Source organism: Lactuca saligna, chromosome 1 (genome assembly GCF_052625555.1).
Source record: "Lactuca saligna cultivar CGN05327 chromosome 1, ASM5262555v1, whole genome shotgun sequence".
Classification (NCBI taxonomy): Eukaryota; Viridiplantae; Streptophyta; class Magnoliopsida; order Asterales; family Asteraceae; genus Lactuca; species Lactuca saligna.
The window spans coordinates 157,463,408-157,485,759 of NC_136417.1; the positions used below are offsets into that span (position 1 = coordinate 157,463,408).

Consider the following 22,352-nt stretch of genomic DNA (forward strand, 5'->3'; position numbering starts at 1 on the left):
TTCTTGCTATATCCATGCTCGGGCGGCCTCCGGTTCAATGTTGATTGTTTTCTTGTTTCCCGAACCGAGCCGATCCATCACGTGGGTCCCACGCCTCGCGTCCGAAAGCAAACGAGGTTCTGCGTCTTTTAAGACATAAAAACAATAAGCATGGATAGTATTTCGGGTGCGATCATACCAGCACTAATGCACCGGATCCCATCAGAACTCCGCGGTTAAGCGTGCTTGGGCGAGAGTAGTACTAGGATGGGTGACCCCCTGGGAAGTCCTCGTGTTGCACCCCCTTTTTCGTTGCCCGTCTGCGTTTTTTTATGTTTTAGGTGCGTTTTTTTTTCTTTCTTGCTATATCCATGCTCGGGCGGCCTCCGGTTCAATGTTGATTGTTTTCTTGTTTCCCGAACCGAGCCGATCCATCACGTGGGTCCCACGCCTCGCGTCCGAAAGCAAACGAGGTTCTGCGTCTTGTAAGACATAAAAACAATAAGCATGGATAGTATTTCGGGTGCGATCATACCAGCACTAATGCACCGGATCCCATCAGAACTCCGCAGTTAAGCGTGCTTGGGCGAGAGTAGTACTAGGATGGGTGACCCCTTGGGAAGTCCTCGTGTTGCACCCCCTTTTTCGTTGCTCGTCTGCGTTTTTTTATGTTTTAGGTGCGTTTTTTTTTTCTTTCTTGCTATATCCATGCTCGGGCGGCCTCCGGTTCAATGTTGATTGTTTTCTTGTTTCCCGAACCGAGCCGATCCATCACGTGGGTCCCACGCCTCGCGTCCGAAAGCAAACGAGGTTCTGCGTCTTGTAAGACATAAAAACAATAAGCATGGATAGTATTTCGGGTGCGATCATACCAGCACTAATGCACCGGATCCCATCAGAACTCCGCGGTTAAGCGTGCTTGGGCGAGAGTAGTACTAGGATGGGTGACCCCCTGGGAAGTCCTCGTGTTGCACCCCCTTTTTCGTTGCCCGTCTGCGTTTTTTTATGTTTTAGGTGCGTTTTTTTTTCTTTCTTGCTATATCCATGCTCGGGCGGCCTCCGGTTCAATGTTGATTGTTTTCTTGTTTCCCGAACCGAGCCGATCCATCACGTGGGTCCCACGCCTCGCGTCCGAAAGCAAACGAGGTTCTGCGTCTTGTAAGACATAAAAACAATAAGCATGGATAGTATTTCGGGTGCGATCATACCAGCACTAATGCACCGGATCCCATCAGAACTCCGCAGTTAAGCGTGCTTGGGCGAGAGTAGTACTAGGATGGGTGACCCCTTGGGAAGTCCTCGTGTTGCACCCCCTTTTTCGTTGCTCGTCTGCGTTTTTTTATGTTTTAGGTGCGTTTTTTTTTTTCTTTCTTGCTATATCCATGCTCGGGCGGCCTCCGGTTCAATGTTGATTGTTTTCTTGTTTCCCGAACCGAGCCGATCCATCACGTGGGTCCCACGCCTCGCGTCCGAAAGCAAACGAGGTTCTGCGTCTTGTAAGACATAAAAACAATAAGCATGGATAGTATTTCGGGTGCGATCATACCAGCACTAATGCACCGGATCCCATCAGAACTCCGCAGTTAAGCGTGCCTGGGCGAGAGTAGTACTAGGATGGGTGACCCCCTGGGAAGTCCTCGTGTTGCACCCCCTTTTTCGTTGCCCGTCTGCGTTTTTTTTATGTTTTAGGTGCGTTTTTTTTTTCTTTCTTGCTATATCCATGCTCGGGCGGCCTCCGGTTCAATGTTGATTGTTTTCTTGTTTCCCGAACCGAGCCGATCCATCACGTGGGTCCCACGCCTCGCGTCCGAAAGCAAACGAGGTTCTGCGTCTTGTAAGACATAAAAACAATAAGCATGGATAGTATTTCGGGTGCGATCATACCAGCACTAATGCACCGGATCCCATCAGAACTCCGCAGTTAAGCGTGCTTGGGCGAGAGTAGTACTAGGATGGGTGACCCCCTGGGAAGTCCTCGTGTTGCACCCCCTTTTTCGTTGCCCGTCTGCGTTTTTTTATGTTTTAGGTGCGTTTTTTTTTTTCTTTCTTGCTATATCCATGCTCGGGCGGCCTCCGGTTCAATGTTGATTGTTTTCTTGTTTCCCGAACCGAGCCGATCCATCACGTGGGTCCCACGCCTCGCGTCCGAAAGCAAACGAGGTTCTGCGTCTTGTAAGACATAAAAACAATAAGCATGGATAGTATTTTGGGTGTGATCATACAAGCACTAATGCACCGGATCCCATCAGAACTCCGCAGTTAAGCGTGCTTGGGCGAGAGTAGTACTAGGATGGGTGACCCCCTGGGAAGTCCTCGTGTTGCACCCCTTTTTTCGTTGCTCGTCTGCGTTTTTTTTATGTTTTAGGTGCGTTTTTTTTTTCTTTCTTGCTATATCCATGCTCGGGCGGCATCCGGTTCAATGTTGATTGTTTTCTTGTTTCCCGAACCGAGCCGATCCATCACGTGGGTCCCACGCCTCGCGTCCGAAAGCAAACGAGGTTCTGCGTCTTGTAAGACATAAAAACAATAAGCATGGATAGTATTTCGGGTGCGATCATACCAGCACTAATGCACCGGATCCCATCAGAACTCCGCAGTTAAGCGTGCTTGGGCGAGAGTAGTACTAGGATGGGTGACCCCCTGGGAAGTCCTCGTGTTGCACCCCCTTTTTCGTTGCCCGTCTGCGTTTTTTTTATGTTTTAGGTGCGTTTTTTTTTTCTTTCTTGCTATATCCATGCTCGGGCGGCCTCCGGTTCAATGTTGATTGTTTTCTTGTTTCCCGAACCGAGCCGATCCATCACGTGGGTCCCACGCCTCGCGTCCGAAAGCAAACGAGGTTCTGCGTCTTGTAAGACATAAAAACAATAAGCATGGATAGTATTTCGGGTGCGATCATACCAGCACTAATGCACCGGATCCCATCAGAACTCCGCAGTTAAGCGTGCTTGGGCGAGAGTAGTACTAGGATGGGTGACCCCCTGGGAAGTCCTCGTGTTGCACCCCCTTTTTCGTTACTCGTCTGCGTTTTTTTTATGTTTTAGGTGCGTTTTTTTTCTTTCTTGCTATATCCATGCTCGGGCGGCCTCCGGTTCAATGTTGATTGTTTTCTTGTTTCCCGAACCGAGCCGATCCATCACGTGGGTCCCACGCCTCGCGTCCGAAAGCAAACGAGGTTCTGCGTCTTGTAAGACATAAAAACAATAAGCATGGATAGTATTTCGGGTGCGATCATACCAGCACTAATGCACCGGATCCCATCAGAACTCCGCAGTTAAGCGTGCTTGGGCGAGAGTAGTACTAGGATGGGTGACCCCCTGGGAAGTCCTCGTGTTGCACCCCCTTTTTCGTTGCCCGTCTGCGTTTTTTTATGTTTTAGGTGCGTTTTTTTTTTCTTTCTTGCTATATCCATGCTCGGGCGGCCTCCGGTTCAATGTTGATTGTTTTCTTGTTTCCCGAACCGAGCCGATCCATCACGTGGGTCCCACGCCTCGCGTCCGAAAGCAAACGAGGTTCTGCGTCTTGTAAGACATAAAAACAATAAGCATGGATAGTATTTTGGGTGTGATCATACAAGCACTAATGCACCGGATCCCATCAGAACTCCGCAGTTAAGCGTGCTTGGGCGAGAGTAGTACTAGGATGGGTGACCCCCTGGGAAGTCCTCGTGTTGCACCCCTTTTTTCGTTGCTCGTCTGCGTTTTTTTTATGTTTTAGGTGCGTTTTTTTTTTCTTTCTTGCTATATCCATGCTCGGGCGGCATCCGGTTCAATGTTGATTGTTTTCTTGTTTCCCGAACCGAGCCGATCCATCACGTGGGTCCCACGCCTCGCGTCCGAAAGCAAACGAGGTTCTGCGTCTTGTAAGACATAAAAACAATAAGCATGGATAGTATTTCGGGTGCGATCATACCAGCACTAATGCACCGGATCCCATCAGAACTCCGCAGTTAAGCGTGCTTGGGCGAGAGTAGTACTAGGATGGGTGACCCCCTGGGAAGTCCTCGTGTTGCACCCCCTTTTTCGTTGCCCGTCTGCGTTTTTTTTATGTTTTAGGTGCGTTTTTTTTTTCTTTCTTGCTATATCCATGCTCGGGCGGCCTCCGGTTCAATGTTGATTGTTTTCTTGTTTCCCGAACCGAGCCGATCCATCACGTGGGTCCCACGCCTCGCGTCCGAAAGCAAACGAGGTTCTGCGTCTTGTAAGACATAAAAACAATAAGCATGGATAGTATTTCGGGTGCGATCATACCAGCACTAATGCACCGGATCCCATCAGAACTCCGCAGTTAAGCGTGCTTGGGCGAGAGTAGTACTAGGATGGGTGACCCCCTGGGAAGTCCTCGTGTTGCACCCCCTTTTTCGTTGCCCGTCTGCGTTTTTTTATGTTTTAGGTGCGTTTTTTTTTTCTTTCTTGCTATATCCATGCTCGGGCGGCCTCCGGTTCAATGTTGATTGTTTTCTTGTTTCCCGAACCGAGCCGATCCATCACGTGGGTCCCACGCCTCGCGTCCGAAAGCAAACGAGGTTCTGCGTCTTGTAAGACATAAAAACAATAAGCATGGATAGTATTTCGGGTGTGATCATACAAGCACTAATGCACCGGATCCCATCAGAACTCCGCAGTTAAGCGTGCTTGGGCGAGAGTAGTACTAGGATGGGTGACCCCCTGGGAAGTCCTTGTGTTGCACCCCTTTTTTCGTTGCTCGTCTGCGTTTTTTTTATGTTTTAGGTGCGTTTTTTTTTTCTTTCTTGTTATATCCATGCTCGGGCGGCCTCCGGTTCAATGTTGATTGTTTTCTTGTTTCCCGAACCGAGCCGATCCATCACGTGGGTCCCACGCCTCGCGTCCGAAAGCAAACGAGGTTCTGCGTCTTGTAAGACATAAAAACAATAAGCATGGATACTATTTCGGGTGCGATCATACCAGCACTAATGCACCGGATCCCATCAGAACTCCGCAGTTAAGCGTGCTTGGGCGAGAGTAGTACTAGGATGGGTGACCCCCTGGGAAGTCCTCGTGTTGCACCCCCTTTTTCGTTGCCCGTCTGCGTTTTTTTATGTTTTAGGTGCGTTTTTTTTTTCTTTCTTGCTATATCCATGCTCGGGCGGCCTCCGGTTCAATGTTGATTGTTTTCTTGTTTCCCGAACCGAGCCGATCCATCACGTGGGTCCCACGCCTCGCGTCCGAAAGCAAACGAGGTTCTGCGTCTTGTAAGACATAAAAACAATAAGCATGGATAGTATTTCGGGTGCGATCATACCAGCACTAATGCACCGGATCCCATCAGAACTCCGCAGTTAAGCGTGCTTGGGCGAGAGTAGTACTAGGATGGGTGACCCCCTGGGAAGTCCTCGTGTTGCACCCCCTTTTTCGTTGCCCGTCTGCGTTTTTTTTATGTTTTAGGTGCGTTTTTTTTTTCTTTCTTGCTATATCCATGCTCGGGCGGCCTCCGGTTCAATGTTGATTGTTTTCTTGTTTCCCGAACCGAGCCGATCCATCACGTGGGTCCCACGCCTCGCGTCCGAAAGCAAACGAGGTTCTGCGTCTTGTAAGACATAAAAACAATAAGCATGGATAGTATTTCGGGTGCGATCATACCAGCACTAATGCACCGGATCCCATCAGAACTCCGCGGTTAAGCGTGCTTGGGCGAGAGTAGTACTAGGATGGGTGACCCCCTGGGAAGTCCTCGTGTTGCACCCCCTTTTTCGTTGCCCGTCTGCGTTTTTTTATGTTTTAGGTGCGTTTTTTTTTTCTTTCTTGCTATATCCATGCTCGGGCGGCCTCCGGTTCAATGTTGATTGTTTTCTTGTTTCCCGAACCGAGCCGATCCATCACGTGGGTCCCACGCCTCGCGTCCGAAAGCAAACGAGGTTCTGCGTCTTGTAAGACATAAAAACAATAAGCATGGATAGTATTTCGGGTGCGATCATACCAGCACTAATGCACCGGATCCCATCAGAACTCCGCAGTTAAGCGTGCTTGGGCGAGAGTAGTACTAGGATGGGTGACCCCTTGGGAAGTCCTCGTGTTGCACCCCCTTTTTCGTTGCTCGTCTGCGTTTTTTTATGTTTTAGGTGCGTTTTTTTTTCTTTCTTGCTATATCCATGCTCGGGCGGCCTCCGGTTCAATGTTGATTGTTTTCTTGTTTCCCGAACCGAGCCGATCCATCACGTGGGTCCCACGCCTCGCGTCCGAAAGCAAACGAGGTTCTGCGTCTTGTAAGACATAAAAACAATAAGCATGGATAGTATTTCGGGTGCGATCATACCAGCACTAATGCACCGGATCCCATCAGAACTCCGCAGTTAAGCGTGCTTGGGCGAGAGTAGTACTAGGATGGGTGACCCCCTGGGAAGTCCTCGTGTTGCACCCCCTTTTTCGTTGCTCGTCTGCGTTTTTTTATGTTTTAGGTGCGTTTTTTTTTTCTTTCTTGCTATATCCATGCTCGGGCGGCCTCCGGTTCAATGTTGATTGTTTTCTTGTTTCCCGAACCGAGCCGATCCATCACGTGGGTCCCACGCCTCGCGTCCGAAAGCAAACGAGGTTCTGCGTCTTGTAAGACATAAAAACAATAAGCATGGATAGTATTTCGGGTGCGATCATACCAGCACTAATGCACCGGATCCCATCAGAACTCCGCAGTTAAGCGTGCTTGGGCGAGAGTAGTACTAGGATGGGTGACCCCCTGGGAAGTCCTCGTGTTGCACCCCCTTTTTCGTTGCCCGTCTGCGTTTTTTTATGTTTTAGGTGCGTTTTTTTTTTCTTTCTTGCTATATCCATGCTCGGGCGGCCTCCGGTTCAATGTTGATTGTTTTCTTGTTTCCCGAACCGAGCCGATCCATCACGTGGGTCCCACGCCTCGCGTCCGAAAGCAAACGAGGTTCTGCGTCTTGTAAGACATAAAAACAATAAGCATGGATAGTATTTCGGGTGTGATCATACAAGCACTAATGCACCGGATCCCATCAGAACTCCGCAGTTAAGCGTGCTTGGGCGAGAGTAGTACTAGGATGGGTGACCCCCTGGGAAGTCCTCGTGTTGCACCCCTTTTTTCGTTGCTCGTCTGCGTTTTTTTTATGTTTTAGGTGCGTTTTTTTTTTCTTTCTTGCTATATCCATGCTCGGGCGGCCTCCGGTTCAATGTTGATTGTTTTCTTGTTTCCCGAACCGAGCCGATCCATCACGTGGGTCCCACGCCTCGCGTCCGAAAGCAAACGAGGTTCTGCGTCTTGTAAGACATAAAAACAATAAGCATGGATACTATTTCGGGTGCGATCATACCAGCACTAATGCACCGGATCCCATCAGAACTCCGCAGTTAAGCGTGCTTGTGCGAGAGTAGTACTAGGATGGGTGACCCCCTGGGAAGTCCTCGTGTTGCACCCCCTTTTTCGTTGCCCGTCTGCGTTTTTTTATGTTTTAGGTGCGTTTTTTTTTTCTTTCTTGCTATATCCATGCTCGGGCGGCCTCCGGTTCAATGTTGATTGTTTTCTTGTTTCCCGAACCGAGCCGATCCATCACGTGGGTCCCACGCCTCGCGTCCGAAAGCAAACGAGGTTCTGCGTCTTGTAAGACATAAAAACAATAAGCATGGATAGTATTTCGGGTGCGATCATACCAGCACTAATGCACCGGATCCCATCAGAACTCCGCAGTTAAGCGTGCTTGGGCGAGAGTAGTACTAGGATGGGTGACCCCCTGGGAAGTCCTCGTGTTGCACCCCCTTTTTCGTTGCCCGTCTGCGTTTTTTTTATGTTTTAGGTGCGTTTTTTTTTCTTTCTTGCTATATCCATGCTCGGGCGGCCTCCGGTTCAATGTTGATTGTTTTCTTGTTTCCCGAACCGAGCCGATCCATCACGTGGGTCCCACGCCTCGCGTCCGAAAGCAAACGAGGTTCTGCGTCTTGTAAGACATAAAAACAATAAGCATGGATAGTATTTCGGGTGCGATCATACCAGCACTAATGCACCGGATCCCATCAGAACTCCGCGGTTAAGCGTGCTTGGGCGAGAGTAGTACTAGGATGGGTGACCCCCTGGGAAGTCCTCGTGTTGCACCCCCTTTTTCGTTGCCCGTCTGCGTTTTTTTATGTTTTAGGTGCGTTTTTTTTTTCTTTCTTGCTATATCCATGCTCGGGCGGCCTCCGGTTCAATGTTGATTGTTTTCTTGTTTCCCGAACCGAGCCGATCCATCACGTGGGTCCCACGCCTCGCGTCCGAAAGCAAACGAGGTTCTGCGTCTTGTAAGACATAAAAACAATAAGCATGGATAGTATTTCGGGTGCGATCATACCAGCACTAATGCACCGGATCCCATCAGAACTCCGCAGTCAAGCGTGCTTGGGCGAGAGTAGTACTAGGATGGGTGACCCCCTGGGAAGTCCTCGTGTTGCACCCCTTTTTTCGTTGCTCGTCTGCGTTTTTTTATGTTTTAGGTGCGTTTTTTTTTCTTTCTTGCTATATCCATGCTCGGGCGGCCTCCGGTTCAATGTTGATTGTTTTCTTGTTTCCCGAACCGAGCCGATCCATCACGTGGGTCCCACGCCTCGCGTCCGAAAGCAAACGAGGTTCTGCGTCTTGTAAGACATAAAAACAATAAGCATGGATACTATTTCGGGTGCGATCATACCAGCACTAATGCACCGGATCCCATCAGAACTCCGCAGTTAAGCGTGCTTGGGCGAGAGTAGTACTAGGATGGGTGACCCCCTGGGAAGTCCTCGTGTTGCACCCCCTTTTTCGTTGCCCGTCTGCGTTTTTTTATGTTTTAGGTGCGTTTTTTTTTTCTTTCTTGCTATATCCATGCTCGGGCGGCCTCCGGTTCAATGTTGATTGTTTTCTTGTTTCCCGAACCGAGCCGATCCATCACGTGGGTCCCACGCCTCGCGTCCGAAAGCAAACGAGGTTCTGCGTCTTGTAAGACATAAAAACAATAAGCATGGATAGTATTTCGGGTGCGATCATACCAGCACTAATGCACCGGATCCCATCAGAACTCCGCAGTTAAGCGTGCTTGGGCGAGAGTAGTACTAGGATGGGTGACCCCCTGGGAAGTCCTCGTGTTGCACCCCCTTTTTCGTTGCCCGTCTGCGTTTTTTTTATGTTTTAGGTGCGTTTTTTTTTTCTTTCTTGCTATATCCATGCTCGGGCGGCCTCCGGTTCAATGTTGATTGTTTTCTTGTTTCCCGAACCGAGCCGATCCATCACGTGGGTCCCACGCCTCGCGTCCGAAAGCAAACGAGGTTCTGCGTCTTGTAAGACATAAAAACAATAAGCATGGATAGTATTTCGGGTGCGATCATACCAGCACTAATGCACCGGATCCCATCAGAACTCCGCAGTTAAGCGTGCTTGGGCGAGAGTAGTACTAGGATGGGTGACCCCCTGGGAAGTCCTCGTGTTGCACCCCCTTTTTCGTTGCTCGTCTGCGTTTTTTTATGTTTTAGGTGCGTTTTTTTTTCTTTCTTGCTATATCCATGCTCGGGCGGCCTCCGGTTAAATGTTGATTGTTTTCTTGTTTCCCGAACCGAGCCGATCCATCACGTGGGTCCCACGCCTCGCGTCCGAAAGCAAACGAGGTTCTGCGTCTTGTAAGACATAAAAACAATAAGCATGGATAGTATTTCGGGTGCGATCATACCAGCACTAATGCACCGGATCCCATCAGAACTCCGCAGTTAAGCGTGCTTGGGCGAGAGTAGTACTAGGATGGGTGACCCCCTGGGAAGTCCTCGTGTTGCACCCCCTTTTTCGTTGCCCGTCTGCGTTTTTTTATGTTTTAGGTGCGTTTTTTTTTCTTTCTTGCTATATCAATGCTCGGGCGGCCTCCGGTTCAATGTTGATTGTTTTCTTGTTTCCCGAACCGAGCCGATCCATCACGTGGGTCCCACGCCTCGCGTCCGAAAGCAAACGAGGTTCTGCGTTTTGTAAGACATAAAAACAATAAGCATGGATAGTATTTCGGGTGCGATCATACCAGCACTAATGCACCGGATGCCATCAGAACTCCGCAGTTAAGCGTGCTTGGGCGAGAGTAGTACTAGGATGGGTGACCCCCTGGGAAGTCCTCGTGTTGCACCCCCTTTTTCGTTGCCCGTCTGCGTTTTTTTTATGTTTTAGGTGCGTTTTTTTTTTCTTTCTTGCTATATCCATGCTCGGGCGGCCTCCGGTTCAATGTTGATTGTTTTCTTGTTTCCCGAACCGAGCCGATCCATCACGTGGGTCCCACGCCTCGCGTCCGAAAGCAAACGAGGTTCTGCGTCTTGTAAGACATAAAAACAATAAGCATGGATAGTATTTCGGGTGCGATCATACCAGCACTAATGCACCGGATCCCATCAGAACTCCGCAGTTAAGCGTGCTTGGGCGAGAGTAGTACTAGGATGGGTGACCCCCTGGGAAGTCCTCGTGTTGCACCCCCTTTTTCGTTGCTCGTCTGCGTTTTTTTATGTTTTAGGTGCGTTTTTTTATTCTTTCTTGCTATATCCATGCTCGGGCGGCCTCCGGTTCAATGTTGATTGTTTTCTTGTTTCCCGAACCGAGCCGATCCATCACGTGGGTCCCACGCCTCGCGTCCGAAAGCAAACGAGGTTCTGCGTCTTGTAAGACATAAAAACAATAAGCATGGATAGTATTTCGGGTGCGATCATACCAACACTAATGCACCGGATCCCATCAGAACTCCGCAGTTAAGCGTGCTTGGGCGAGAGTAGTACTAGGATGGGTGACCCCCTGGGAAGTCCTCGTGTTGCACCCCCTTTTTCGTTGCCCGTCTGCGTTTTTTTATGTTTTAGGTGCGTTTTTTTTTTCTTTCTTGCTATATCCATGCTCGGGCGGCCTCCGGTTCAATGTTGATTGTTTTCTTGTTTCCCGAACCGAGCCGATCCATCACGTGGGTCCCACGCCTCGCGTCCGAAAGCAAACGAGGTTCTGCGTCTTGTAAGACATAAAAACAATAAGCATGGATAGTATTTCGGGTGCGATCATACCAGCACTAATGCACCGGATCCCATCAGAACTCCGCGGTTAAGCGTGCTTGGGCGAGAGTAGTACTAGGATGGGTGACCCCCTGGGAAGTCCTCGTGTTGCACCCCCTTTTTCGTTGCCCGTCTGCGTTTTTTTATGTTTCAGGTGCGTTTTTTTTTTCTTTCTTGCTATATCCATGCTCGGGCGGCCTCCGGTTCAATGTTGATTGTTTTCTTGTTTCCCGAACCGAGCCGATCCATCACGTGGGTCCCACGCCTCGCGTCCGAAAGCAAACGAGGTTCTGCGTCTTGTAAGACATAAAAACAATAAGCATGGATAGTATTTCGGGTGCGATCATACCAGCACTAATGCACCGGATCCCATCAGAACTCCGCAGTTAAGCGTGCTTGGGCGAGAGTAGTACTAGGATGGGTGACCCCTTGGGAAGTCCTCGTGTTGCACCCCCTTTTTCGTTGCTCGTCTGCGTTTTTTTATGTTTTAGGTGCGTTTTTTTTTTCTTTCTTGCTATATCCATGCTCGGGCGGCCTCCGGTTCAATGTTGATTGTTTTCTTGTTTCCCGAACCGAGCCGATCCATCACGTGGGTCCCACGCCTCGCGTCCGAAAGAAAACGAGGTTCTGCGTCTTGTAAGACATAAAAACAATAAGCATGGATAGTACTTTGGGTGCGATCATACCAGCACTAATGCACCGGATCCCATCAGAACTCCGCAGTTAAGCGGGCTTGGGTGAGAGTAGTACTAGGATGGGTGACCCCCTGGGAAGTCCTCGTGTTGCACCCCCTTTTTCGTTGCTCGTCTGCGTTTTTTTATGTTTTAGGTGCGTTTTTTTTTTCTTTCTTGCTATATCCATGCTCGGGCGGCCTCCGGTTCAATGTTGATTGTTTTCTTGTTTCCCGAACCGAGCCGATCCATCACGTGGGTCCCACGCCTCGCGTCCGAAAGCAAACGAGGTTCTGCGTCTTGTAAGACATAAAAACAATAAGCATGGATAGTATTTCGGGTGCGATCATACCTGCACTAATGCACCGGATCCCATCAGAACTCCGCAGTTAAGCGTGCTTGGGCGAGAGTAGTACTAGGATGGGTGACCCCCTGGGAAGTCCTCGTGTTGCACCCCCTTTTTCGTTGCCCGTCTGCGTTTTTTTATGTTTTAGGTGCGTTTTTTTTTTTCTTTCTTGCTATATCCATGCTCGGGCGGCATCCGGTTCAATGTTGATTGTTTTCTTGTTTCCCGAACCGAGCCGATCCATCACATGGGTCCCACACCTCGCGTCCGAAAGCAAACGAGGTTCTGCGTCTTGTAAGACATAAAAACAATAAGCATGGATAGTATTTCGGGTGCGATCATACCAGCACTAATGCACCGGATCCCATCAGAACTCCGCAGTTAAGCGTGCTTGGGCGAGAGTAGTACTAGGATGGGTGACCCCCTGGGAAGTCCTCGTGTTGCACCCCCTTTTTCGTTGCTCGTCTGCGTTTTTTTATGTTTTAGGTGCGTTTTTTTTTTCTTTCTTGCTATATCCATGCTCGGGCGGCCTCCGGTTCAATGTTGATTGTTTTCTTGTTTCCCGAACCGAGCCGATCCATCACGTGGGTCCCACGCCTCGCGTCCGAAAGCAAACGAGGTTCTGCGTCTTGTAAGACATAAAAACAATAAGCATGGATAGTATTTCGGGTGCGATCATACCAGCACTAATGCACCGGATCCCATCAGAACTCCGCAGTTAAGCGTGCTTGGGCGAGAGTAGTACTAGGATGGGTGACCCCCTGGGAAGTCCTCGTGTTGCACCCCCTTTTTCGTTGCTCGTCTGCGTTTTTTTATGTTTTAGGTGCGTTTTTTTTTTCTTTCTTGCTATATCCATGCTCGGGCGGCCTCCGGTTCAATGTTGATTGTTTTCTTGTTTCCCGAACCGAGCCGATCCATCACGTGGGTCCCACGCCTCGCGTCCGAAAGCAAACGAGGTTCTGCGTCTTGTAAGACATAAAAACAATAAGCATGGATAGTATTTCGGGTGCGATCATACCAGCACTAATGCACCGGATCCCATCAGAACTCCGCAGTTAAGCGTGCTTGGGCGAGAGTACTACTAGGATGGGTGACCCCCTGGGAAGTCCTCGTGTTGCACCCCCTTTTTCGTTGCCCGTCTGCGTTTTTTTATGTTTTAGGTGCGTTTTTTTTTTCTTTCTTGCTATATCAATGCTCGGGCGGCCTCCGGTTCAATGTTGATTGTTTTCTTGTTTCCCGAACCGAGCCGATCCATCACGTGGGTCCCACGCCTCGCGTCCGAAAGCAAACGAGGTTCTGCGTCTTGTAAGACATAAAAACAATAAGCATGGATAGTATTTCGGGTGCGATCATACCAGCACTAATGCACCGGATGCCATCAGAACTCCGCAGTTAAGCGTGCTTGGGCGAGAGTAGTACTAGGATGGGTGACCCCCTGGGAAGTCCTCGTGTTGCACCCCCTTTTTCGTTGCCCGTCTGCGTTTTTTTATGTTTTAGGTGCGTTTTTTTTTTCTTTCTTGCTATATCCATGCTCGGGCGGCCTCCGGTTCAATGTTGATTGTTTTCTTGTTTCCCGAACCGAGCCGATCCATCACGTGGGTCCCACGCCTCGCGTCCGAAAGCAAACGAGGTTCTGCGTCTTGTAAGACATAAAAACAATAAGCATGGATAGTATTTCGGGTGCGATCATACCAGCACTAATGCACCGGATCCCATCAGAACTCCGCAGTTAAGCGTGCTTGGGCGAGAGTAGTACTAGGATGGGTGACCCCCTGGGAAGTCCTCGTGTTGCACCCCCTTTTTCGTTGCTCGTCTGCGTTTTTTTATGTTTTAGGTGCGTTTTTTTATTCTTTCTTGCTATATCCATGCTCGGGCGGCCTCCGGTTCAATGTTGATTGTTTTCTTGTTTCCCGAACCGAGCCGATCCATCACGTGGGTCCCACGCCTCGCGTCCGAAAGCAAACGAGGTTCTGCGTCTTGTAAGACATAAAAACAATAAGCATGGATAGTATTTCGGGTGCGATCATACCAACACTAATGCACCGGATCCCATCAGAACTCCGCAGTTAAGCGTGCTTGGGCGAGAGTAGTACTAGGATGGGTGACCCCCTGGGAAGTCCTCGTGTTGCACCCCCTTTTTCGTTGCCCGTCTGCGTTTTTTTATGTTTTAGGTGCGTTTTTTTTTTCTTTCTTGCTATATCCATGCTCGGGCGGCCTCCGGTTCAATGTTGATTGTTTTCTTGTTTCCCGAACCGAGCCGATCCATCACGTGGGTCCCACGCCTCGCGTCCGAAAGCAAACGAGGTTCTGCGTCTTGTAAGACATAAAAACAATAAGCATGGATAGTATTTCGGGTGCGATCATACCAGCACTAATGCACCGGATCCCATCAGAACTCCGCGGTTAAGCGTGCTTGGGCGAGAGTAGTACTAGGATGGGTGACCCCCTGGGAAGTCCTCGTGTTGCACCCCCTTTTTCGTTGCCCGTCTGCGTTTTTTTATGTTTCAGGTGCGTTTTTTTTTTCTTTCTTGCTATATCCATGCTCGGGCGGCCTCCGGTTCAATGTTGATTGTTTTCTTGTTTCCCGAACCGAGCCGATCCATCACGTGGGTCCCACGCCTCGCGTCCGAAAGCAAACGAGGTTCTGCGTCTTGTAAGACATAAAAACAATAAGCATGGATAGTATTTCGGGTGCGATCATACCAGCACTAATGCACCGGATCCCATCAGAACTCCGCAGTTAAGCGTGCTTGGGCGAGAGTAGTACTAGGATGGGTGACCCCTTGGGAAGTCCTCGTGTTGCACCCCCTTTTTCGTTGCTCGTCTGCGTTTTTTTATGTTTTAGGTGCGTTTTTTTTTTCTTTCTTGCTATATCCATGCTCGGGCGGCCTCCGGTTCAATGTTGATTGTTTTCTTGTTTCCCGAACCGAGCCGATCCATCACGTGGGTCCCACGCCTCGCGTCCGAAAGAAAACGAGGTTCTGCGTCTTGTAAGACATAAAAACAATAAGCATGGATAGTACTTTGGGTGCGATCATACCAGCACTAATGCACCGGATCCCATCAGAACTCCGCAGTTAAGCGGGCTTGGGTGAGAGTAGTACTAGGATGGGTGACCCCCTGGGAAGTCCTCGTGTTGCACCCCCTTTTTCGTTGCTCGTCTGCGTTTTTTTATGTTTTAGGTGCGTTTTTTTTTTCTTTCTTGCTATATCCATGCTCGGGCGGCCTCCGGTTCAATGTTGATTGTTTTCTTGTTTCCCGAACCGAGCCGATCCATCACGTGGGTCCCACGCCTCGCGTCCGAAAGCAAACGAGGTTCTGCGTCTTGTAAGACATAAAAACAATAAGCATGGATAGTATTTCGGGTGCGATCATACCTGCACTAATGCACCGGATCCCATCAGAACTCCGCAGTTAAGCGTGCTTGGGCGAGAGTAGTACTAGGATGGGTGACCCCCTGGGAAGTCCTCGTGTTGCACCCCCTTTTTCGTTGCCCGTCTGCGTTTTTTTATGTTTTAGGTGCGTTTTTTTTTTTCTTTCTTGCTATATCAATGCTCGGGCGGCCTCCGGTTCAATGTTGATTGTTTTCTTGTTTCCCGAACCGAGCCGATCCATCACGTGGGTCCCACGCCTCGCGTCCGAAAGCAAACGAGGTTCTGCGTCTTGTAAGACATAAAAACAATAAGCATGGATAGTATTTCGGGTGCGATCATACCAGCACTAATGCACCGGATGCCATCAGAACTCCGCAGTTAAGCGTGCTTGGGCGAGAGTAGTACTAGGATGGGTGACCCCCTGGGAAGTCCTCGTGTTGCACCCCCTTTTTCGTTGCCCGTCTGCGTTTTTTTATGTTTTAGGTGCGTTTTTTTTTTCTTTCTTGCTATATCCATGCTCGGGCGGCCTCCGGTTCAATGTTGATTGTTTTCTTGTTTCCCGAACCGAGCCGATCCATCACGTGGGTCCCACGCCTCGCGTCCGAAAGCAAACGAGGTTCTGCGTCTTGTAAGACATAAAAACAATAAGCATGGATAGTATTTCGGGTGCGATCATACCAGCACTAATGCACCGGATCCCATCAGAACTCCGCAGTTAAGCGTGCTTGGGCGAGAGTAGTACTAGGATGGGTGACCCCCTGGGAAGTCCTCGTGTTGCACCCCCTTTTTCGTTGCTCGTCTGCGTTTTTTTATGTTTTAGGTGCGTTTTTTTATTCTTTCTTGCTATATCCATGCTCGGGCGGCCTCCGGTTCAATGTTGATTGTTTTCTTGTTTCCCGAACCGAGCCGATCCATCACGTGGGTCCCACGCCTCGCGTCCGAAAGCAAACGAGGTTCTGCGTCTTGTAAGACATAAAAACAATAAGCATGGATAGTATTTCGGGTGCGATCATACCAACACTAATGCACCGGATCCCATCAGAACTCCGCAGTTAAGCGTGCTTGGGCGAGAGTAGTACTAGGATGGGTGACCCCCTGGGAAGTCCTCGTGTTGCACCCCCTTTTTCGTTGCCCGTCTGCGTTTTTTTATGTTTTAGGTGCGTTTTTTTTTTCTTTCTTGCTATATCCATGCTCGGGCGGCCTCCGGTTCAATGTTGATTGTTTTCTTGTTTCCCGAACCGAGCCGATCCATCACGTGGGTCCCACGCCTCGCGTCCGAAAGCAAACGAGGTTCTGCGTCTTGTAAGACATAAAAACAATAAGCATGGATAGTATTTCGGGTGCGATCATACCAGCACTAATGCACCGGATCCCATCAGAACTCCGCGGTTAAGCGTGCTTGGGCGAGAGTAGTACTAGGATGGGTGACCCCCTGGGAAGTCCTCGTGTTGCACCCCCTTTTTCGTTGCCCGTCTGCGTTTTTTTATGTTTCAGGTGCGTTTTTTTTTTCTTTCTTGCTATATCCATGCTCGGGCGGCCTCCGGTTCAATGTTGATTGTTTTCTTGTTTCCCGAACCGAGCCGATCCATCACGTGGGTCCCACGCCTCGCGTCCGAAAGCAAACGAGGTTCTGCGTCTTGTAAGACATAAAAACAATAAGCATGGATAGTATTTCGGGTGCGATCATACCAGCACTAATGCACCGGATCCCATCAGAACTCCGCAGTTAAGCGTGCTTGGGCGAGAGTAGTACTAGGATGGGTGACCCCTTGGGAAGTCCTCGTGTTGCACCCCCTTTTTCGTTGCTCGTCTGCGTTTTTTTATGTTTTAGGTGCGTTTTTTTTTTCTTTCTTGCTATATCCATGCTCGGGCGGCCTCCGGTTCAATGTTGATTGTTTTCTTGTTTCCCGAACCGAGCCGATCCATCACGTGGGTCCCACGCCTCGCGTCCGAAAGAAAACGAGGTTCTGCGTCTTGTAAGACATAAAAACAATAAGCATGGATAGTACTTTGGGTGCGATCATACCAGCACTAATGCACCGGATCCCATCAGAACTCCGCAGTTAAGCGGGCTTGGGTGAGAGTAGTACTAGGATGGGTGACCCCCTGGGAAGTCCTCGTGTTGCACCCCCTTTTTCGTTGCTCGTCTGCGTTTTTTTATGTTTTAGGTGCGTTTTTTTTTTCTTTCTTGCTATATCCATGCTCGGGCGGCCTCCGGTTCAATGTTGATTGTTTTCTTGTTTCCCGAACCGAGCCGATCCATCACGTGGGTCCCACGCCTCGCGTCCGAAAGCAAACGAGGTTCTGCGTCTTGTAAGACATAAAAACAATAAGCATGGATAGTATTTCGGGTGCGATCATACCTGCACTAATGCACCGGATCCCATCAGAACTCCGCAGTTAAGCGTGCTTGGGCGAGAGTAGTACTAGGATGGGTGACCCCCTGGGAAGTCCTCGTGTTGCACCCCCTTTTTCGTTGCCCGTCTGCGTTTTTTTATGTTTTAGGTGCGTTTTTTTTTTCTTTCTTGCTATATCCATGCTCGGGCGGCATCCGGTTCAATGTTGATTGTTTTCTTGTTTCCCGAACCGAGCCGATCCATCACATGGGTCCCACACCTCGCGTCCGAAAGCAAACGAGGTTCTGCGTCTTGTAAGACATAAAAACAATAAGCATGGATAGTATTTCGGGTGCGATCATACCAGCACTAATGCACCGGATCCCATCAGAACTCCGCAGTTAAGCGTGCTTGGGCGAGAGTAGTACTAGGATGGGTGACCCCCTGGGAAGTCCTCGTGTTGCACCCCCTTTTTCGTTGCTCGTCTGCGTTTTTTTATGTTTTAGGTGCGTTTTTTTTTTCTTTCTTGCTATATCCATGCTCGGGCGGCCTCCGGTTCAATGTTGATTGTTTTCTTGTTTCCCGAACCGAGCCGATCCATCACGTGGGTCCCACGCCTCGCGTCCGAAAGCAAACGAGGTTCTGCGTCTTGTAAGACATAAAAACAATAAGCATGGATAGTATTTCGGGTGCGATCATACCAGCACTAATGCACCGGATCCCATCAGAACTCCGCAGTTAAGCGTGCTTGGGCGAGAGTAGTACTAGGATGGGTGACCCCCTGGGAAGTCCTCGTGTTGCACCCCCTTTTTCGTTGCTCGTCTGCGTTTTTTTATGTTTTAGGTGCGTTTTTTTTTTCTTTCTTGCTATATCCATGCTCGGGCGGCCTCCGGTTCAATGTTGATTGTTTTCTTGTTTCCCGAACCGAGCCGATCCATCACGTGGGTCCCACGCCTCGCGTCCGAAAGCAAACGAGGTTCTGCGTCTTGTAAGACATAAAAACAATAAGCATGGATAGTATTTCGGGTGCGATCATACCAGCACTAATGCACCGGATCCCATCAGAACTCCGCAGTTAAGCGTGCTTGGGCGAGAGTACTACTAGGATGGGTGACCCCCTGGGAAGTCCTCGTGTTGCACCCCCTTTTTCGTTGCCCGTCTGCGTTTTTTTATGTTTTAGGTGCGTTTTTTTTTTTCTTTCTTGCTATATCAATGCTCGGGCGGCCTCCGGTTCAATGTTGATTGTTTTCTTGTTTCCCGAACCGAGCCGATCCATCACGTGGGTCCCACGCCTCGCGTCCGAAAGCAAACGAGGTTCTGCGTCTTGTAAGACATAAAAACAATAAGCATGGATAGTATTTCGGGTGCGATCATACCAGCACTAATGCACCGGATGCCATCAGAACTCCGCAGTTAAGCGTGCTTGGGCGAGAGTAGTACTAGGATGGGTGACCCCCTGGGAAGTCCTCGTGTTGCACCCCCTTTTTCGTTGCCCGTCTGCGTTTTTTTATGTTTTAGGTGCGTTTTTTTTTTCTTTCTTGCTATATCCATGCTCGGGCGGCCTCCGGTTCAATGTTGATTGTTTTCTTGTTTCCCGAACCGAGCCGATCCATCACGTGGGTCCCACGCCTCGCGTCCGAAAGCAAACGAGGTTCTGCGTCTTGTAAGACATAAAAACAATAAGCATGGATAGTATTTCGGGTGCGATCATACCAGCACTAATGCACCGGATCCCATCAGAACTCCGCAGTTAAGCGTGCTTGGGCGAGAGTAGTACTAGGATGGGTGACCCCCTGGGAAGTCCTCGTGTTGCACCCCCTTTTTCGTTGCTCGTCTGCGTTTTTTTATGTTTTAGGTGCGTTTTTTTTTTCTTTCTTGCTATATCCATGCTCGGGCGGCCTCCGGTTCAATGTTGATTGTTTTCTTGTTTCCCGAACCGAGCCGATCCATCACGTGGGTCCCACGCCTCGCGTCCGAAAGCAAACGAGGTTCTGCGTCTTGTAAGACATAAAAACAATAAGCATGGATAGTATTTCGGGTGCGATCATACCAGCACTAATGCACCGGATCCCATCAGAACTCCGCAGTTAAGCGTGCTTGGGCGAGAGTAGTACTAGGATGGGTGACCCCCTGGGAAGTCCTCGTGTTGCACCCCCTTTTTCGTTGCCCGTCTGCGTTTTTTTATGTTTTAGGTGCGTTTTTTTTTTCTTTCGTGCTATATCCATGCTCGGGCGGCCTCCGGTTCAATGTTGATTGTTTTCTTGTTTCCCGAACCGAGCCGATCCATCACGTGGGTCCCACGCCTCGCGTCCGAAAGCAAACGAGGTTCTGCGTCTTGTAAGACATAAAAACAATAAGCATGGATAGTATTTCGGGTGCGATCATACCAGCACTAATGCACCGGATGCCATCAGAACTCCGCAGTTAAGCGTGCTTGGGCGAGAGTACGACTAGGATGGGTGACCCCCTGGGAAGTCCTCGTGTTGCACCCCCTTTTTCGTTGCCCGTCTGCGTTTTTTTATGTTTTAGGTGCGTTTTTTTTTTTCTTTCTTGCTATATCAATGCTCGGGCGGCCTCCGGTTCAATGTTGATTGTTTTCTTGTTTCCCGAACCGAGCCGATCCATCACGTGGGTCCCACGCCTCGCGTCCGAAAGCAAACGAGGTTCTGCGTCTTGTAAGACATAAAAACAATAAGCATGGATAGTATTTCGGGTGCGATCATACCAGCACTAATGCACCGGATGCCATCAGAACTCCGCAGTTAAGCGTGCTTGGGCGAGAGTAGTACTAGGATGGGTGACCCCCTGGGAAGTCCTCGTGTTGCACCCCCTTTTTCGTTGCCCGTCTGCGTTTTTTTATGTTTTAGGTGCGTTTTTTTTTTTCTTTCTTGCTATATCCATGCTCGGGCGGCCTCCGGTTCAATGTTGATTGTTTTCTTGTTTCCCGAACCGAGCCGATCCATCACGTGGGTCCCACGTCTCGCGTCCGAAAGCAAACGAGGTTCTGCGTCTTGTAAGACATAAAAACAATAAGCATGGATAGTATTTCGGGTGCGATCATACCAGCACTAATGCACCGGATCCCATCAGAACTCCGCAGTTAAGCGTGCTTGGGCGAGAGTAGTACTAGGATGGGTGACCCCCTGGGAAGTCCTCGTGTTGCACCCCCTTTTTCGTTGCTCGTCTGCGTTTTTTTATGTTTTAGGTGCGTTTTTTTTTTTCTTTCTTGCTATATCCATGCTCGGGCGGCCTCCGGTTCAATGTTGATTGTTTTCTTGTTTCCCGAACCGAGCCGATCCATCACGTGGGTCCCACGCCTCGCGTCCGAAAGCAAACGAGGTTCTGCGTCTTGTAAGACATAAAAACAATAAGCATGGATAGTATTTCGGGTGCGATCATACCAACACTAATGCACCGGATCCCATCAGAACTCCGCAGTTAAGCGTGCTTGGGCGAGAGTAGTACTAGGATGGGTGACCCCCTGGGAAGTCCTCGTGTTGCACCCCCTTTTTCGTTGCCCGTCTGCGTTTTTTTATGTTTTAGGTGCGTTTTTTTTTTCTTTCGTGCTATATCCATGCTCGGGCGGCCTCCGGTTCAATGTTGATTGTTTTCTTGTTTCCCGAACCGAGCCGATCCATCACGTGGGTCCCACGCCTCGCGTCCGAAAGCAAACGAGGTTCTGCGTCTTGTAAGACATAAAAACAATAAGCATGGATAGTATTTCGGGTGCGATCATACCAGCACTAATGCACCGGATGCCATCAGAACTCCGCAGTTAAGCGTGCTTGGGCGAGAGTAGTACTAGGATGGGTGACCCCCTGGGAAGTCCTCGTGTTGCACCCCCTTTTTCGTTGCCCGTCTGCGTTTTTTTATGTTTTAGGTGCGTTTTTTTTTTCTTTCTTGCTATATCCATGCTCGGGCGGCCTCCGGTTCAATGTTGATTGTTTTCTTGTTTCCCGAACCGAGCCGATCCATCACGTGGGTCCCACGCCTCGCGTCCGAAAGCAAACGAGGTTCTGCGTCTTGTAAGACATAAAAACAATAAGCATGGATAGTATTTCGGGTGCGATCATACCAGCACTAATGCACCGGATCCCATCAGAACTCCGCAGTTAAGCGTGCTTGGGCGAGAGTAGTACTAGGATGGGTGACCCCCTGGGAAGTCCTCGTGTTGCACCCCCTTTTTCGTTGCTCGTCTGCGTTTTTTTATGTTTTAGGTGCGTTTTTTTATTCTTTCTTGCTATATCCATGCTCGGGCGGCCTCCGGTTCAATGTTGATTGTTTTCTTGTTTCCCGAACCGAGCCGATCCATCACGTGGGTCCCACGCCTCGCGTCCGAAAGCAAACGAGGTTCTGCGTCTTGTAAGACATAAAAACAATAAGCATGGATAGTATTTCGGGTGCGATCATACCAACACTAATGCACCGGATCCCATCAGAACTCCGCAGTTAAGCGTGCTTGGGCGAGAGTAGTACTAGGATGGGTGACCCCCTGGGAAGTCCTCGTGTTGCACCCCCTTTTTCGTTGCCCGTCTGCGTTTTTTTATGTTTTAGGTGCGTTTTTTTTTTCTTTCTTGCTATATCCATGCTCGGGCGGCCTCCGGTTCAATGTTGATTGTTTTCTTGTTTCCCGAACCGAGCCGATCCATCACGTGGGTCCCACGCCTCGC

General features: G+C 49.6%; 66 non-coding genes across 66 annotated transcripts; all 66 read left to right on the forward strand.

The window, feature by feature from the left end:
* Positions 1-164: 164 nt before the first annotated feature.
* LOC145025841 (5S ribosomal RNA) lies at positions 165-283 on the forward strand. The gene has a single exon (XR_013673835.1). It is a non-coding gene; the product is annotated as a 5S ribosomal RNA (ribosomal RNA).
* A 217-nt stretch (positions 284-500) lies between these two features.
* On the forward strand, positions 501-619 carry LOC145022237 (5S ribosomal RNA). Its single transcript, XR_013670372.1, has one exon. It is a non-coding gene; the product is annotated as a 5S ribosomal RNA (ribosomal RNA).
* Positions 620-837: 218 nt separating this feature from the next.
* LOC145025842 (5S ribosomal RNA) lies at positions 838-956 on the forward strand. Its single transcript, XR_013673836.1, has one exon. It is a non-coding gene; the product is annotated as a 5S ribosomal RNA (ribosomal RNA).
* A 217-nt stretch (positions 957-1,173) lies between these two features.
* Positions 1,174-1,292, forward strand: LOC145022248 (5S ribosomal RNA). The gene has a single exon (XR_013670383.1). It is a non-coding gene; the product is annotated as a 5S ribosomal RNA (ribosomal RNA).
* Positions 1,293-1,511: 219 nt separating this feature from the next.
* Positions 1,512-1,630, forward strand: LOC145022513 (5S ribosomal RNA). The gene has a single exon (XR_013670637.1). It is a non-coding gene; the product is annotated as a 5S ribosomal RNA (ribosomal RNA).
* Positions 1,631-1,849: 219 nt separating this feature from the next.
* LOC145015945 (5S ribosomal RNA) lies at positions 1,850-1,968 on the forward strand. The gene has a single exon (XR_013666097.1). It is a non-coding gene; the product is annotated as a 5S ribosomal RNA (ribosomal RNA).
* A 219-nt stretch (positions 1,969-2,187) lies between these two features.
* Positions 2,188-2,306, forward strand: LOC145026711 (5S ribosomal RNA). The gene has a single exon (XR_013674668.1). It is a non-coding gene; the product is annotated as a 5S ribosomal RNA (ribosomal RNA).
* A 219-nt stretch (positions 2,307-2,525) lies between these two features.
* Positions 2,526-2,644, forward strand: LOC145015951 (5S ribosomal RNA). The gene has a single exon (XR_013666098.1). It is a non-coding gene; the product is annotated as a 5S ribosomal RNA (ribosomal RNA).
* Positions 2,645-2,863: 219 nt separating this feature from the next.
* Positions 2,864-2,982, forward strand: LOC145015957 (5S ribosomal RNA). Its single transcript, XR_013666099.1, has one exon. It is a non-coding gene; the product is annotated as a 5S ribosomal RNA (ribosomal RNA).
* Positions 2,983-3,199: 217 nt separating this feature from the next.
* On the forward strand, positions 3,200-3,318 carry LOC145015960 (5S ribosomal RNA). The gene has a single exon (XR_013666100.1). It is a non-coding gene; the product is annotated as a 5S ribosomal RNA (ribosomal RNA).
* A 218-nt stretch (positions 3,319-3,536) lies between these two features.
* On the forward strand, positions 3,537-3,655 carry LOC145026712 (5S ribosomal RNA). Its single transcript, XR_013674669.1, has one exon. It is a non-coding gene; the product is annotated as a 5S ribosomal RNA (ribosomal RNA).
* Positions 3,656-3,874: 219 nt separating this feature from the next.
* Positions 3,875-3,993, forward strand: LOC145015964 (5S ribosomal RNA). The gene has a single exon (XR_013666102.1). It is a non-coding gene; the product is annotated as a 5S ribosomal RNA (ribosomal RNA).
* A 219-nt stretch (positions 3,994-4,212) lies between these two features.
* LOC145015969 (5S ribosomal RNA) lies at positions 4,213-4,331 on the forward strand. Its single transcript, XR_013666103.1, has one exon. It is a non-coding gene; the product is annotated as a 5S ribosomal RNA (ribosomal RNA).
* Positions 4,332-4,549: 218 nt separating this feature from the next.
* Positions 4,550-4,668, forward strand: LOC145026901 (5S ribosomal RNA). Its single transcript, XR_013674852.1, has one exon. It is a non-coding gene; the product is annotated as a 5S ribosomal RNA (ribosomal RNA).
* A 219-nt stretch (positions 4,669-4,887) lies between these two features.
* LOC145015975 (5S ribosomal RNA) lies at positions 4,888-5,006 on the forward strand. The gene has a single exon (XR_013666104.1). It is a non-coding gene; the product is annotated as a 5S ribosomal RNA (ribosomal RNA).
* A 218-nt stretch (positions 5,007-5,224) lies between these two features.
* On the forward strand, positions 5,225-5,343 carry LOC145015981 (5S ribosomal RNA). Its single transcript, XR_013666105.1, has one exon. It is a non-coding gene; the product is annotated as a 5S ribosomal RNA (ribosomal RNA).
* A 219-nt stretch (positions 5,344-5,562) lies between these two features.
* Positions 5,563-5,681, forward strand: LOC145025843 (5S ribosomal RNA). The gene has a single exon (XR_013673837.1). It is a non-coding gene; the product is annotated as a 5S ribosomal RNA (ribosomal RNA).
* Positions 5,682-5,899: 218 nt separating this feature from the next.
* LOC145022259 (5S ribosomal RNA) lies at positions 5,900-6,018 on the forward strand. Its single transcript, XR_013670394.1, has one exon. It is a non-coding gene; the product is annotated as a 5S ribosomal RNA (ribosomal RNA).
* A 217-nt stretch (positions 6,019-6,235) lies between these two features.
* On the forward strand, positions 6,236-6,354 carry LOC145015986 (5S ribosomal RNA). The gene has a single exon (XR_013666106.1). It is a non-coding gene; the product is annotated as a 5S ribosomal RNA (ribosomal RNA).
* A 218-nt stretch (positions 6,355-6,572) lies between these two features.
* On the forward strand, positions 6,573-6,691 carry LOC145015997 (5S ribosomal RNA). The gene has a single exon (XR_013666108.1). It is a non-coding gene; the product is annotated as a 5S ribosomal RNA (ribosomal RNA).
* Positions 6,692-6,909: 218 nt separating this feature from the next.
* LOC145026713 (5S ribosomal RNA) lies at positions 6,910-7,028 on the forward strand. The gene has a single exon (XR_013674670.1). It is a non-coding gene; the product is annotated as a 5S ribosomal RNA (ribosomal RNA).
* A 219-nt stretch (positions 7,029-7,247) lies between these two features.
* On the forward strand, positions 7,248-7,366 carry LOC145026417 (5S ribosomal RNA). Its single transcript, XR_013674391.1, has one exon. It is a non-coding gene; the product is annotated as a 5S ribosomal RNA (ribosomal RNA).
* Positions 7,367-7,584: 218 nt separating this feature from the next.
* Positions 7,585-7,703, forward strand: LOC145016001 (5S ribosomal RNA). Its single transcript, XR_013666109.1, has one exon. It is a non-coding gene; the product is annotated as a 5S ribosomal RNA (ribosomal RNA).
* A 218-nt stretch (positions 7,704-7,921) lies between these two features.
* LOC145025844 (5S ribosomal RNA) lies at positions 7,922-8,040 on the forward strand. Its single transcript, XR_013673838.1, has one exon. It is a non-coding gene; the product is annotated as a 5S ribosomal RNA (ribosomal RNA).
* Positions 8,041-8,258: 218 nt separating this feature from the next.
* LOC145025528 (5S ribosomal RNA) lies at positions 8,259-8,377 on the forward strand. The gene has a single exon (XR_013673541.1). It is a non-coding gene; the product is annotated as a 5S ribosomal RNA (ribosomal RNA).
* A 217-nt stretch (positions 8,378-8,594) lies between these two features.
* On the forward strand, positions 8,595-8,713 carry LOC145016005 (5S ribosomal RNA). The gene has a single exon (XR_013666111.1). It is a non-coding gene; the product is annotated as a 5S ribosomal RNA (ribosomal RNA).
* A 218-nt stretch (positions 8,714-8,931) lies between these two features.
* On the forward strand, positions 8,932-9,050 carry LOC145016011 (5S ribosomal RNA). Its single transcript, XR_013666112.1, has one exon. It is a non-coding gene; the product is annotated as a 5S ribosomal RNA (ribosomal RNA).
* Positions 9,051-9,269: 219 nt separating this feature from the next.
* On the forward strand, positions 9,270-9,388 carry LOC145016015 (5S ribosomal RNA). Its single transcript, XR_013666113.1, has one exon. It is a non-coding gene; the product is annotated as a 5S ribosomal RNA (ribosomal RNA).
* A 217-nt stretch (positions 9,389-9,605) lies between these two features.
* Positions 9,606-9,724, forward strand: LOC145016018 (5S ribosomal RNA). Its single transcript, XR_013666114.1, has one exon. It is a non-coding gene; the product is annotated as a 5S ribosomal RNA (ribosomal RNA).
* Positions 9,725-9,941: 217 nt separating this feature from the next.
* LOC145026733 (5S ribosomal RNA) lies at positions 9,942-10,060 on the forward strand. The gene has a single exon (XR_013674688.1). It is a non-coding gene; the product is annotated as a 5S ribosomal RNA (ribosomal RNA).
* Positions 10,061-10,279: 219 nt separating this feature from the next.
* LOC145016023 (5S ribosomal RNA) lies at positions 10,280-10,398 on the forward strand. The gene has a single exon (XR_013666115.1). It is a non-coding gene; the product is annotated as a 5S ribosomal RNA (ribosomal RNA).
* A 218-nt stretch (positions 10,399-10,616) lies between these two features.
* LOC145026171 (5S ribosomal RNA) lies at positions 10,617-10,735 on the forward strand. The gene has a single exon (XR_013674160.1). It is a non-coding gene; the product is annotated as a 5S ribosomal RNA (ribosomal RNA).
* A 218-nt stretch (positions 10,736-10,953) lies between these two features.
* On the forward strand, positions 10,954-11,072 carry LOC145025845 (5S ribosomal RNA). Its single transcript, XR_013673839.1, has one exon. It is a non-coding gene; the product is annotated as a 5S ribosomal RNA (ribosomal RNA).
* A 218-nt stretch (positions 11,073-11,290) lies between these two features.
* Positions 11,291-11,409, forward strand: LOC145022270 (5S ribosomal RNA). The gene has a single exon (XR_013670404.1). It is a non-coding gene; the product is annotated as a 5S ribosomal RNA (ribosomal RNA).
* Positions 11,410-11,627: 218 nt separating this feature from the next.
* LOC145026750 (5S ribosomal RNA) lies at positions 11,628-11,746 on the forward strand. Its single transcript, XR_013674704.1, has one exon. It is a non-coding gene; the product is annotated as a 5S ribosomal RNA (ribosomal RNA).
* Positions 11,747-11,964: 218 nt separating this feature from the next.
* LOC145022569 (5S ribosomal RNA) lies at positions 11,965-12,083 on the forward strand. Its single transcript, XR_013670691.1, has one exon. It is a non-coding gene; the product is annotated as a 5S ribosomal RNA (ribosomal RNA).
* A 219-nt stretch (positions 12,084-12,302) lies between these two features.
* Positions 12,303-12,421, forward strand: LOC145016026 (5S ribosomal RNA). The gene has a single exon (XR_013666116.1). It is a non-coding gene; the product is annotated as a 5S ribosomal RNA (ribosomal RNA).
* Positions 12,422-12,639: 218 nt separating this feature from the next.
* Positions 12,640-12,758, forward strand: LOC145016032 (5S ribosomal RNA). The gene has a single exon (XR_013666117.1). It is a non-coding gene; the product is annotated as a 5S ribosomal RNA (ribosomal RNA).
* Positions 12,759-12,976: 218 nt separating this feature from the next.
* LOC145025963 (5S ribosomal RNA) lies at positions 12,977-13,095 on the forward strand. The gene has a single exon (XR_013673952.1). It is a non-coding gene; the product is annotated as a 5S ribosomal RNA (ribosomal RNA).
* A 218-nt stretch (positions 13,096-13,313) lies between these two features.
* On the forward strand, positions 13,314-13,432 carry LOC145026734 (5S ribosomal RNA). The gene has a single exon (XR_013674689.1). It is a non-coding gene; the product is annotated as a 5S ribosomal RNA (ribosomal RNA).
* A 218-nt stretch (positions 13,433-13,650) lies between these two features.
* On the forward strand, positions 13,651-13,769 carry LOC145016037 (5S ribosomal RNA). The gene has a single exon (XR_013666118.1). It is a non-coding gene; the product is annotated as a 5S ribosomal RNA (ribosomal RNA).
* Positions 13,770-13,987: 218 nt separating this feature from the next.
* LOC145026172 (5S ribosomal RNA) lies at positions 13,988-14,106 on the forward strand. Its single transcript, XR_013674161.1, has one exon. It is a non-coding gene; the product is annotated as a 5S ribosomal RNA (ribosomal RNA).
* A 218-nt stretch (positions 14,107-14,324) lies between these two features.
* On the forward strand, positions 14,325-14,443 carry LOC145025846 (5S ribosomal RNA). The gene has a single exon (XR_013673840.1). It is a non-coding gene; the product is annotated as a 5S ribosomal RNA (ribosomal RNA).
* Positions 14,444-14,661: 218 nt separating this feature from the next.
* On the forward strand, positions 14,662-14,780 carry LOC145022281 (5S ribosomal RNA). Its single transcript, XR_013670414.1, has one exon. It is a non-coding gene; the product is annotated as a 5S ribosomal RNA (ribosomal RNA).
* Positions 14,781-14,998: 218 nt separating this feature from the next.
* On the forward strand, positions 14,999-15,117 carry LOC145026752 (5S ribosomal RNA). Its single transcript, XR_013674706.1, has one exon. It is a non-coding gene; the product is annotated as a 5S ribosomal RNA (ribosomal RNA).
* Positions 15,118-15,335: 218 nt separating this feature from the next.
* On the forward strand, positions 15,336-15,454 carry LOC145022580 (5S ribosomal RNA). Its single transcript, XR_013670702.1, has one exon. It is a non-coding gene; the product is annotated as a 5S ribosomal RNA (ribosomal RNA).
* Positions 15,455-15,673: 219 nt separating this feature from the next.
* On the forward strand, positions 15,674-15,792 carry LOC145026735 (5S ribosomal RNA). The gene has a single exon (XR_013674690.1). It is a non-coding gene; the product is annotated as a 5S ribosomal RNA (ribosomal RNA).
* A 218-nt stretch (positions 15,793-16,010) lies between these two features.
* On the forward strand, positions 16,011-16,129 carry LOC145016050 (5S ribosomal RNA). The gene has a single exon (XR_013666120.1). It is a non-coding gene; the product is annotated as a 5S ribosomal RNA (ribosomal RNA).
* Positions 16,130-16,347: 218 nt separating this feature from the next.
* LOC145026173 (5S ribosomal RNA) lies at positions 16,348-16,466 on the forward strand. Its single transcript, XR_013674162.1, has one exon. It is a non-coding gene; the product is annotated as a 5S ribosomal RNA (ribosomal RNA).
* A 218-nt stretch (positions 16,467-16,684) lies between these two features.
* Positions 16,685-16,803, forward strand: LOC145025847 (5S ribosomal RNA). Its single transcript, XR_013673841.1, has one exon. It is a non-coding gene; the product is annotated as a 5S ribosomal RNA (ribosomal RNA).
* A 218-nt stretch (positions 16,804-17,021) lies between these two features.
* On the forward strand, positions 17,022-17,140 carry LOC145022292 (5S ribosomal RNA). The gene has a single exon (XR_013670425.1). It is a non-coding gene; the product is annotated as a 5S ribosomal RNA (ribosomal RNA).
* A 218-nt stretch (positions 17,141-17,358) lies between these two features.
* LOC145026753 (5S ribosomal RNA) lies at positions 17,359-17,477 on the forward strand. The gene has a single exon (XR_013674707.1). It is a non-coding gene; the product is annotated as a 5S ribosomal RNA (ribosomal RNA).
* Positions 17,478-17,695: 218 nt separating this feature from the next.
* Positions 17,696-17,814, forward strand: LOC145022591 (5S ribosomal RNA). Its single transcript, XR_013670713.1, has one exon. It is a non-coding gene; the product is annotated as a 5S ribosomal RNA (ribosomal RNA).
* Positions 17,815-18,032: 218 nt separating this feature from the next.
* LOC145016057 (5S ribosomal RNA) lies at positions 18,033-18,151 on the forward strand. The gene has a single exon (XR_013666121.1). It is a non-coding gene; the product is annotated as a 5S ribosomal RNA (ribosomal RNA).
* A 218-nt stretch (positions 18,152-18,369) lies between these two features.
* On the forward strand, positions 18,370-18,488 carry LOC145016061 (5S ribosomal RNA). Its single transcript, XR_013666122.1, has one exon. It is a non-coding gene; the product is annotated as a 5S ribosomal RNA (ribosomal RNA).
* Positions 18,489-18,706: 218 nt separating this feature from the next.
* LOC145025964 (5S ribosomal RNA) lies at positions 18,707-18,825 on the forward strand. The gene has a single exon (XR_013673953.1). It is a non-coding gene; the product is annotated as a 5S ribosomal RNA (ribosomal RNA).
* A 219-nt stretch (positions 18,826-19,044) lies between these two features.
* On the forward strand, positions 19,045-19,163 carry LOC145026736 (5S ribosomal RNA). Its single transcript, XR_013674691.1, has one exon. It is a non-coding gene; the product is annotated as a 5S ribosomal RNA (ribosomal RNA).
* Positions 19,164-19,381: 218 nt separating this feature from the next.
* On the forward strand, positions 19,382-19,500 carry LOC145016067 (5S ribosomal RNA). Its single transcript, XR_013666123.1, has one exon. It is a non-coding gene; the product is annotated as a 5S ribosomal RNA (ribosomal RNA).
* A 218-nt stretch (positions 19,501-19,718) lies between these two features.
* LOC145016072 (5S ribosomal RNA) lies at positions 19,719-19,837 on the forward strand. The gene has a single exon (XR_013666125.1). It is a non-coding gene; the product is annotated as a 5S ribosomal RNA (ribosomal RNA).
* Positions 19,838-20,055: 218 nt separating this feature from the next.
* Positions 20,056-20,174, forward strand: LOC145027428 (5S ribosomal RNA). The gene has a single exon (XR_013675346.1). It is a non-coding gene; the product is annotated as a 5S ribosomal RNA (ribosomal RNA).
* Positions 20,175-20,393: 219 nt separating this feature from the next.
* LOC145026737 (5S ribosomal RNA) lies at positions 20,394-20,512 on the forward strand. The gene has a single exon (XR_013674692.1). It is a non-coding gene; the product is annotated as a 5S ribosomal RNA (ribosomal RNA).
* Positions 20,513-20,731: 219 nt separating this feature from the next.
* Positions 20,732-20,850, forward strand: LOC145016077 (5S ribosomal RNA). Its single transcript, XR_013666126.1, has one exon. It is a non-coding gene; the product is annotated as a 5S ribosomal RNA (ribosomal RNA).
* A 219-nt stretch (positions 20,851-21,069) lies between these two features.
* On the forward strand, positions 21,070-21,188 carry LOC145026174 (5S ribosomal RNA). The gene has a single exon (XR_013674163.1). It is a non-coding gene; the product is annotated as a 5S ribosomal RNA (ribosomal RNA).
* A 218-nt stretch (positions 21,189-21,406) lies between these two features.
* LOC145026738 (5S ribosomal RNA) lies at positions 21,407-21,525 on the forward strand. Its single transcript, XR_013674693.1, has one exon. It is a non-coding gene; the product is annotated as a 5S ribosomal RNA (ribosomal RNA).
* Positions 21,526-21,743: 218 nt separating this feature from the next.
* On the forward strand, positions 21,744-21,862 carry LOC145016083 (5S ribosomal RNA). Its single transcript, XR_013666128.1, has one exon. It is a non-coding gene; the product is annotated as a 5S ribosomal RNA (ribosomal RNA).
* Positions 21,863-22,080: 218 nt separating this feature from the next.
* Positions 22,081-22,199, forward strand: LOC145026175 (5S ribosomal RNA). Its single transcript, XR_013674164.1, has one exon. It is a non-coding gene; the product is annotated as a 5S ribosomal RNA (ribosomal RNA).
* Positions 22,200-22,352: the final 153 nt, after the last annotated feature.